We start from the raw sequence: 11,904 nt of genomic DNA on the forward strand, positions 1-11,904 counted from the left end.
GGAAAAATGCCCGAACCACTCGAAACCATTCTGATGTCCGAATGCAACCTTACAATATATGAATCTTTACCTCTTGACCATTTCGAGACTCCTCGTCATGTTCGTGATCTCATCCGGGACTCCGAACAAACTTCGGTCATCAAATCACATAACTCATAGTACAAATCATCATCGAACGTTACGCGTGCGGACCCTACGGGTTTGAGAACTATGTAGACATGACCGAGACACATCTCTGGTCAATAACTAATAGCAGAACCTGGATGATCATATTGGCTCCTACATATTCTATGAAGATCTTTATCGGCCAAACCGCATAACAACATACGTCATTCCCTTTGTCATTGGTATGTTACTTGCCCGAAATTCGATCATCGGTATCATCATACCTAGTTCAATCTCGTTACCGACAAGTCTCTTTACTCATTCTGTAATGCAACATCCCGCAACTAACTCATTAGTCACATTGCTTGCAAGGCTCATGGTGATGTGCATTACCGAGAGGGCCCAGAGATACCTCTTCGATACACGGAGTGACAAATCCTAATCTCGATCTATGCTAACTCAACAAACAACATCGGAGACACCTGTAGAGCATCTTTATAATCACCCAGTTACGTTGTGACGTTTGATAGCACAGGAGGTGTTCCTCCGGTATTCGGGAGTTGCATAATCTCATAATCAGAGGAACATGTATAAGTCATGAAGAAAGCAATAGCAATAAAACTAAATGATCATTATGCTAAGCTAACGGATGGGTCTTGTCCATCACATCATTCTCTATGGTCAGGAAACTTAACCATCTTTTATTAACGAGCTAGTCTAGTAGAGGCACACTATGGACATATTGTTTGTCTATGTATTCACACACGTACTAAGTTTTCGGTTAATACAATTCTAGCATGAATAATAAACATTATCATGATATAAGGAAATATAAATATCAACTTTATTATTGCCTCTAAGGCATATTTCCTTCAGTGGTAGGTGTTGAAGACTCTGTAGGTCTGCGAGTCCTTTCCGTAACCAAGCATAAAACCATCATGTGCTTTCAGTTCAAATTCGGAATTGTGATGTGGACCTCTAACCAAAATTTATCATCAAAGACTTTGAAATAACTTATATCGGGCTTTATTTCAGTGAGGAGCTCATATGAGGTTGCTACATCTTGAGCACTGCGTTGGTTTTCCCTTGAAGAGGAAAGGGTGGTGCAGTAAATAAGCGTAAGTATTTCCCTCAGTTTTTGAGAACCAAGCTATCAATCCAGTAGGAGACCAGGCGCGAGTCACCTCGTACCTACACATACAAATAAGAACCTCGCAACCGACGCGATAAAGGGGTTGTCAATCCCTTCACGACCACTTGCAAGAGTGAGATCTGATAGAGATGATAATAATAAGATAAATATTTTTGGTATTTTTATGATATAGATTGAAAGTAAAGATTGCAAAATAAAATAGATTGGAAACTTGTATGATGGAGAATAGACCCCGGGGCCATAGGTTTCACTAGTGGCTTCTCTCAAGATAGCATAAGTACTACGGTGGGTGAACAAATTACTGTCGAGCAATTGATAGAAAAGCGAATAATTATGAGAATATCTAGGCATGATCATGTATACAGGCATCACGTCCGTGACAAGTAGACCGAAGCGATTCTGCATCTACTACTATTACTCCACACATCGACCGCTACCCAGCATGCATCTAGAGTATTAACTTCATAAGAACAGAGTAACACCTTAAGCAAGATGACATGATGTAGAGGGATAAACTCATGCAATATGATATAAACCCCATCTTTTTATCCCCGATGGCAACAATACAATATGTGCCGTTTCCCTTTCTGTCACTAGGATCGAGCACCGCAAGATTGAACCCAAAGCTAAGCACGTCTTCTATTGCAAGAAAGATCAATCTAGTAGGTCAAACCAAACTAATAATTCAAAGAGACTTGCAAAGATAAACCAATCATACATAAAATAATTCAGAGAATATTAAAATATTGTTCATAGATAATTTGGATCATAAACCCACAATTCACCGGATCTTGACAAACACACCGCAAAAGAAGATTACATCGAATAGATCTCCAAGAGAATCGAGGAGAACTTTGTATTGAGATCCAAAGAGAGATAAGAAGCCATCTAGCTACTAGCTATGGACCCGAAGGTCTGAAATAAACTACTCACACATCATCGGAGGGGCCATGGAGTTGATGTAGAGGCCCTCCGTGATCAATGCCCCTCCGGCGGAGCTCCGGAAAAGGCCCCAAGATGGGATCTCTTGGGTACAAAAGGTTGTGGCGGTGGAAATAGGGTTTCGTGGTGCTCCTGGATGTTTGCGGGGTATGTGAACATATATAGCAGGAAGAAGTAGGTCGGTGGAGCTACGAGGGGCCAACGAGGGGGGGGGGGCGCCCCTGCGTCGTGGCCGCCTCATTGATTGCTTGACGTCCACTCCAAGTTTGGATCACGTTTGTTCCAAAAATCACGTTCCCGAAGGTTTCATTCCGTTTGGACTCCGTTTGATATTCCTTTTCTACGAAACACTGAAATAGGTAAAAAAAACAACAATTTGGGTCGGGCCTCCGGTTAATAGGTTAGTCCCAAAAATAATATAAAAGTGTAAAATAAAGCCCATTAACATCCAAAACAGATAATATAATAGCATGGAACAATAAAAAATTATAGATACGTTGGAGACGTATCAGCATCCCCAAGCTTAATTCATACTCGTCCTCGAGTAGGTAAATGATAAAAACAGAATTTTTGATGTGGAATGCTTTCTAGAATATTCTTCAATGTATTTTCCTCTATTGTGGCATGAATGTTCAGATCCTAAAGATTCAAGATAAAAGTTTATTGTTGACATAAAAATAGTCAAAGAAAACTTATCCCTACAAAGTCATATAGTTTGGCCATGCTTCATTTTCGTCACACAAAATTCTCCCATCATGCACAACCCCGATGACAAGCCAAGCAATTGTTTCATACTTAGCCTTTTCAAACTCTTTCAACTTTTAGCAATATATGAGCGCGAGCCATGGACATAGCACTATGGGTGGAATAGAATATGATGATTGAGGTTGTGCGAGAAGACAAAAAGGGAGAAAGTCTCACATTGACGCGGCTAATCAATGGGCTATGGAGATGCCCACTGATTGATGTCAATGCAAGGAGTAGGGATTGCCATGCAACGGATGCACTAGAGCTATAAATATATGAAAGCTCGTCAAAGAAACTAAGTGGGTGTGCATCCAACTTTCTTGCTCACGAAGACCTAGGGCATTTGAGGAAGCCCATCATTGGAATATACAAGCCAAGTTCTATAATGAAAAATTCCCACTAGTATATGGAAGTGACAAAATAAGAGACTCTCTATCATGGAGATCATGGTGCTACTTTTAAGCACAAGTGTGGAAAAAGGATAGTAACATTGTCCCTTCTCTCTTTTTATCTCTTTTTTATATATTTTTATTTGGGACTTCTTTTCTCTTTTTTATGGCCTCTTTTTTTGTCCGGAGTCTCATCCCGATTTGTGGGGGAATCATAGTCTCCATCATCCTTTCCTCAGATGGGACAATTCTCTAATGACGACCATCACACTTTTATTTTTTTACAACTCAAGAATTACTCGATACTTAGAACAAAATATGACTCTATGTGAATGCCTCCGGCGGTGTACCGGGATTGCGATGAATCAAGAGTGACATGTATGAAAAATTAAGCATGGTGGCTTTGCTACAAATATGATGTCAACTACATGATCATGCAAAGCAATATGACAATGATGATGCGTGTCATAATAAATGGAACGGTGGAAAATTGCATGGCAATATATCTCAGAATGGCTATGGAAATGACATAATAGGTAGGTATGGTGGTTGTTTTGAGGAATATATAAGGAGGCTTATGTGTGATAGAGCGTATCATATCACGGGGTTTGGATGCACCAGCGAAGTTTGCACCAACTCTCAAGGTGAGAAAGGGCAATGCACGATACCGAAGAGGCTAGCAATGGTGGAAGGGTGAGAGTGGGTATAATCCATGGACTCAACATTAGTCATAAAGAACTCACATACTTATTGCAAAAATCTACAAGTCATCAAAACCAAGCACTACGCGCATGCTCCTAGGGGGATAGATTGGTAGGAAAAGACCATCGCTCGTCCCCGACCGCCACTCATAAGGAAAGCAATCAAAGAACACCCCATGCTTCAAATTTGTCACATAACGTTCACCATACGTGCATGCTATGGGACTTTCCGACTTCAACACAAGTATTCACCAATTTCACAATTACTCAACTAGCACACTTCTAATATTACCACCTTTATATCTCAAAACCATCTATCAAGCATCCAACTTCTCTTAGCATTTAAAATTTATAACCAAAGTGAATTACCATGATGTTCTCAAGGACTCTCAAAATGATATAAGTGAAGCATGAGAGATCAATTATTTCTATAAAATAGAACCACCGCCGTGCTCTAAAAGATATAAGTGAAACACTAGAGCAAAAAACTATATAGCTCAAAAGGTATAAGTGAAGCACATAGAGTATTCTAATAAATTCCAATTCATGTGTGTCTCTCCCAATAGGTGTGTACAGCAAGGATGATTGTGGTAAACTAAAAAGAAAAGACTCAAATCATACAAGATGCTCCAAGCAAAACACATATCATGTGGCGAATACAAATATAGCTCCAAGTAAAATTACCAATAGACGAAGACGAAAGAGGGGATGCCCTGGGCTTAGGCTTTTTGGTGTCCTTGGATTTTACCTTGTGGTGCCTTGGGCATCCCCAAGCTTAGGCTCTTGCCACTCCTTGTTCCATAATCCATCAAATCCTTACCCAAAACTTGAAAACTTCACAACACAAAACTAAAAAGAAAATCTTCGTGAGCTCCGTTAGTAAAAGAAGACAAACCACCACTTCAAGGTACTATAATGAACTCATTCTTGATTTATATTTTGTGTTAAACCTACTGTATTCCAACTTTTATATGGTTCATAAACTCTATTACTAGCCATAGATTCATCAAAATAAGCAAACAACACATGAAAAACAGAATCTGTCAAAAACAGAATAGTCTGTAGTAATCTGTAGGTTTCGACCACTTCTGGAACCCAAAGTATTCTAAAATAAATTTATGGACGTGAGGAATTTATCTATTAATCATCTTAAAAAAGAAATAACTAAATATCACTCCAATAAAAATGGCAGCAATTCTCGTGAGCGCTAAAGTTTTTGTTTTTTACAGCAAGATCAAAAAGATTTTCCCCAAGTCTTCCCAACGGTTCTACTTAGAACAAATACTAATTAAACACAAAAAACACAACCAAAACAAAGGCTAGATAAATTATTTATTACTAAAAAGGAGAAAAAAAATCAAGGAATAAAAATAAAATTGGGTTGCCTCCCAACAAGCGCTATCGTTTAATGCCCTTAGCTAGGCATAAAAGCAATGATAGATCTAGGTATTGTCATCTTTGGTATGCAATCCATAAGTGGCTCTCATAATAGATTAATAAGGTAATTTAATTTTCTTTCTAGGAAAGTGTTCCATGCCCTTCCTTAACAGAAATTGGAATCTAATATTCCCTTCCTTCATATTAATAATAGCAACAATCGTTCTAAGGAAAGGTCTACCAAGAATAATAGGACATGAAGGATTGCAATCTATATCAAGAACAATGAAATCTACGGGCACATAGTCCCTATTTGCAACAATAAGAACATCATTAATTCTTCCCATAGGTTTCTTAATGGTGGAATCCGCAAGGTGCAAGTTTAGAGAACAATCATCAAATTCACGGAAACCTAGGAAATTACACAAAGTTTTTGGAACCGTGGAAACACTAGCACCCAAATCACACAAAGCATAGCATTCATGATCTTTAATTTTAATTTTAATTGTAGGTTCCCATTCATCATAAAGTTTTCTAGGGATAGAAACTTCCAACTCAAGTTTTTCTTCGTAAGATTGCATCAAAGCATCAACGATATGTTTAGTAAAAGCTTTATTTTGACTATAAGCATGAGGAGAATTTAGCACAGATTGCAACAAGGAAATACAATCTACCAAAGAGCAATTATCATAATTAAATTCCTTGAAATCCAAGATAGTGGGTTCATTGCTATCTACAGTTTTGACCTCTTCAATCCCACTTTTACCAATTTTTGCATCAAGATCTAAAAACTCCGAATTTTTGGGACGCCTTCTAACTAAAGTTGACTCATCTCCAGTCCCATCATTATCAAGATTCATATTGCAAAACAAGGATTTAATAGGGGACACATCAATAACTTTTAGATCTTCATCTTTATTATCTAACTCTTCTGGTTTAGCGGCCATCTTATTAACTAAAGTGGCCTGCTTATCAGAAATTTGGGCAATTAATTTTTCAAGATGAGCAAAATGAGATTTCAAACCATAAAATTCCTTAGACATATCATCGAGCTCTTTATTCATGAAACCGATAAAACCTTTTTGTTCTTTAAGCTCGTTTCTAAAGAAATTATTATGCTCAAACTGCAAGGACATAGAACTTCTGACGTTGTTTTCGATTTCTTCCAACCTTCTAAGGTGAGGATCAACACCTTTTGGTAAAGTCATAAGGGCAACAAGCAATAAGAGGCAAGCGAAAAAGAGGCAAACAGAAAAGAGGGGCGAATAAAACGGTAATGGTGAAGTGGGGGAGAGGAAAACGAGAGGCAAATGGCAAATAATGCAATGCGAAGGATAAGAGTTGTGATGGGTACTTGGTATGTATTGACTTGGCATAGATCTCCTCGGCAACGACACCAAAAATCCTTCTTTCTACCTCTTGAGCACTGCATTGGTTTTCCCTTGAAGAGGAAAGGGTGGTGCAGTAAAGCAGCGTAAGTATTTCCCTCAGTTTTTGAGAACCAAGGTATCAATCCAGTAGGAGACCACGCGCGAGTCACCTCGTACCTACACACACAAATAAGAACCTCGCAACCAACGCGATAAAGGGGCTGTCAATCCCTTCACGACCACTTGCAAGAGTGAGATATGATAGAGATGATAATAATAAGATAAATATTTTTGGTATTTTTATGATATAGATTGAAAGTAAAGATTGCAAAATAAAATAGATTGGAAACTTGTATGATGGAGAATAGACCCGGGGGCCATAGGTTTCACTAGTGGCTTCTCTCAAGATAGCATAAGTACTACGATGGGTGAACAAATTACTGTCGAGCAATTGATAGAAAAGCGAATAATTATGAGAATATCTAGGCATGATCATGTATACAGGCATCACGTCCGTGACAAGTAGACCGAAACGATTCTGCATCTACTACTATTACTCCACACATCGACCGCTATCCAGCATGCATCTAGAGTATTAACTTCATAAGAACAGAGTAACGCCTTAAGCAAGCTGACATGATGTAGAGGGATAAACTCATGCAATATGATATAAACCCCATCTTTTTATCCTCGATGGCAACAACACAATATGTGTCGTTTCCCTTTCTGTCACTGGGATCGAGCACCGCAAGATTGAACCCAAAGCTAAGCACTTCTTCCATTGCAAGAAAGATCAATCTAGTAGGCCAAACCAAACTGATAATTCGAAGAGACTTGCAAAGCTAAACCAATCATACATAAAAGAATCCAGAGAAGATTCAAATATTATTCATAGATAATCTGGATCATAAACCCACAATTCATCGGATCTCGACAAACACACTGCAAAAGAAGATTACATCGAATAGATCTCCAAGAGAATCGAAGAGAACTTTGTATTGAGATCCAAAGAGAGAGAAGAAGCCATCTAGCTACTAGCTATGGACCTGAAGGTCTGAAATAAACTACTCACACATCATCGGAGGGGCCATGGAGTTGATGTAGAGGCCCTCCGTGATCAATGCCCCCTCCGGCGGAGCTCCGGAAAAGGCCCCAAGATGGGATCTCTTGGGTACAGAAGGTTGCGGCTGTGGAAATAGGGTTTCGTGGTGCTCCTAGATGTTTGCGGGGTATGTGAACATATATAGCAGGAAGAAGTAGGTCGGTGGAGCTACGAGGGGCCCACGAGGGGGGAGGGCGCGCCGAGGGGGGTAGGCACGCCCCCTGCCTCGTGGCCGCCTCTTTGATTGCTTGACGTCCACTCCAAGTCCTCTGGATCACGTTTGTTCCAAAAATCACGTTCCCAAAGGTTTCATTCTGTTTGGACTCCGTTTGATATTCCTTTTCTATGAAACACTGAAATAGGCAAAAAAATCAACAATTTGGGCTGGGCCTCCGGTTAATAGGTTAGTCCCAAAAATAATATAGAAGTGTAAAATAAAGCCCATTAACATCCAAAACAGATAATATAATAGCATGGAACAATAAAAAATTATAGATACGTTGGAGACGTATCAGAGGTCTTCTTGAGGAATTTGTGAAGATATACCCAATTGATGATGTGACAAGCGGTATCAATTGCTTCAGACCACCATCGACAAGAAGTCTTGTATTCATCAAGCATAGTGTGAGCCACCTCAATGAGAGTCATGTTCTTGCGTTCAGCAATTCCATTCTGCCGAGGAGTGTGTTCTTGAACTCGGTGATACCAAGTTTGTGATAGGTCATGAGTGATACCAAGTTTGTCAAGATAGTCATCAATGCATGTGTTCTTGAACTCGGTGACATTGTCGCTTCTGATATGCTTGATCTTGATGTCATAATTCGTCATGGCACGATTTGCAAATCGTCTGAAGACACCCTGCACTTCTGTCTTGAAGGTAATGATATGCACCCAGGGGTAACGAAAATAATCATCAACTATGACGAATCCATAGAGTGATGCTGCATTGGTTAGGTGGCATAATGGGTAGGACCAAAGAGATCCATATGAAGTAATTCAAAGAGATGAGTAGCGGGCATGATTATCTTTGGGGAGTGCTTGGATATAGTCATATTTCCAGCCTCACAAGCACCACAAAGGTGATCTTTGACGAATTTGACGCCCTCGACGCCAATGATATGCTTCTTCTTGATGAGTGTGCTCAAATTTCTCATGCCAGCATGTCCAAGTCATCGATGCCATAGCCAACACTCTGAAGCTTTTGCCAGTATACACGTGGCCGGTTGAGGACCTAGAGAGAAATCTACAATGTACAAATTACCTCTCCTAAAGCCTTCGAAGACTTTGGACTTGTCAGATTCCATTAGCACAATGCATCTATATTTTCCAAAGATGACAATCATATCAAGATCACAAAGCACTGATACAGGCATGAGGTTCTAACTTAGGGACTCGAAAAGCATCACCTTTTCCATGTGTTGATCCTCTGAGATAGCAACCTTACCTAGACCCAATAGCTTGCTTTTTTTCGTTTGTCAGCATAGGTGATATGCTTCAGATGAGACGGAGCAAGGGGAGCATGGGTGAGGAGATTCTTGTCACCAGTCATGTGATTGTTGTAGCCACTGTCCAGAACCCATCACTACAAAAAAGACACATCGTGACATTTTGGGCCGATCGAAATTTTTACCTGTCATGCTTATGACACTTCTATGACGATAATTGTGACAAAACCCGGTATCATCATAGATGTGGTGGGCTCCTACTTCTATGACAAAAAATCATGACAAAAAATGGGCTTTTCATCCTGGGCGGGCCGGAGACGCAACTGCATGACATTCTTTAGGCCATCCATGACAGAAAAAACCGTGGCAGAAGCGAGGGCGAGGAAAATTTCGGGGAGTTCCCGGTTATGGTGGGTGGTCGGGGGCCGAGCGATGCATGTTTCTCTCGTACACATATGCGCGTGTGTGCGAGGCGTTGGGCTCTAACTGAACCCGAGTGAGGCGTTAGGCTCTAACTGAACCCGAGCGATTGCACTAGCTATGTTACTGAACCCGAGTGATTCCTTCGCTACTGCTGCTAACTGAAGCCGATCGATGCTGCCTCTGGATGAACAGTGAGCATTGCTGGGGGGGTTTGGATGAACAGTTCCCGATGGGGGTGGATGAACAGGACCCCGTGGTGTTGCCTCTAGATGAACATGACCTCGATCGATCGAGCCGGTTGGGGCTGGATGAACAGGACCCCATGGAGGGCTGGATGAACAAGACGACCCCGTGGAGGGCTGGATGAACAATAGACGGTGGAGGGCTGGATGAACAGTAGCTCGTGGAGGGGTGGTTGAACAGGAGCCCGTGGATAGGGCTGGTTGAACAGTAGCCAGTGGAGTAGCGCGCGGTGGAGGCTGGATGAACAAGAGCCCGTGGATGAACAGTCACAGGTGGAGGCTGGAGGAGGTCGACGGTGGATGAACAGTAGCCCGTGGAGGCTGGAGGGGGTTGAAGGTGGAGATGAACAGTATCTCGTGGAGTCCCGTTTTGCGGTATGCCACACCCCTCCCGATGAACAGGACCCCCGTTACGACCGAGCGCCCCAACACAAGTCTGTTTCCTCCATTTTGCGGTACGCCACACCCCCCCCGATGAACAGGACCCCCGTTTCGACCGTAGGAGGTCCGTTTCCTCCGTTTTGCGGTACACCAGACCCCTCCCGATGAACAGGATCCCGTTTCGATCATGGCCGGTAGAACACACGGCCGTTTCCTCCGTTCTAGGGTACGCCAGGCCTCGTTTCCATCAGCTGTTTGATAACCCACAAGTATAGGGGATCGCATCAGTTTTCGAGGGTAGAGTATTCAACCCAAATTTATTGATTCGACACAAGGGGAGCCAAAGAATATTCTCAAGTATTAGCAGCTGAGTTGTCAATTCAACCACACCTGGAAACTTAATATCTGTAGCAAAGTATTTAGTAGCAAAGTAATATGATAGTAGTGGTAGCGATAGCAAAAGGTAACGGTAACAAAAGTAGTGTTTTTGGTATTTTGTAGTGATGATAGCAATAGCAGCGGAAAAGTAAATAAGCGGAGAACAATATATGGAAAGCTCATAGGCAATGAATCAGTGATGGAGAATTATCCCGGATGTGATTCATCATGTAACAGTCATAACCTAGGGTGACATAGAACTAGCTCCAGTTCATCAATGTAATGTAGGCATGTATTCCGAATATAGTCATACATGCTTATGGAAAAGAACTTGCATGACATCTTTTGTCCTACCCTCCCGTGGCAGCGGGGTCCTAATGGGAACTAAGGTATATTAAGGCCTCCTTTTAATAGAGTACCGGAACAAAGCATTAGCACATAGTGAATACATGAACCCCTCAAACTATGGTCATCACTGGTAAGTATCCCGATTATTGTCACTTTAGGGTTAACGAATCATAACACATAATAGGTGACTATAGACTTGCAAGATAGGATCAAGAACTCTCATATATTGATGAAAACATAATAGGTTCATATCTGAAATCATGGCACTCGGGCCCTAGTGACAAGCATTAAGCATAGCAAAGTCATAGCAACATCAATCTCAGAACATAGTGGATACTAGGGATCAAACCCTAACAAAACTAACTCGATTACATGATAGATCCCATCCAAACCATCACCATCCAGCAAGCCTATGATGGAATTACTCACGTACGACGGTGAGCATCATGAAATTGGTGATGGAGGATGATTGATGATGATGATGGCGACGGATTCCCCTCTCCGGAGCCCCGAACGGACTCTAGATCAGCCCTCCCGAGAGGTTTTAGGGCTTGGCGGCGGCTCCGTATCGTAAAACGCGATGCATCCTTCTCCCTGGTTTTTTCCTTCCCGAAAGCAAATATATAGAGTTGGACTTGAGGTCGGAGGACCTCCAGGGGGCCCATGAGGTAGGGGGGCGCGCCCTAGGGGGGCAGGGGCGCCCCCACCCTCATGGACAGGTGGTGGGCCCCCTGGTCTTCATCTTTTGCAAGGATTTTTTTTTATATTTTCCTAATAGATGTTCCGTGAAGTTTCAGGTCA

The sequence above is a fragment of the Triticum dicoccoides genome, chromosome 6A (genome assembly GCF_002162155.2).
Source record: "Triticum dicoccoides isolate Atlit2015 ecotype Zavitan chromosome 6A, WEW_v2.0, whole genome shotgun sequence".
NCBI lineage: Eukaryota > Viridiplantae > Streptophyta > Magnoliopsida > Poales > Poaceae > Triticum > Triticum dicoccoides.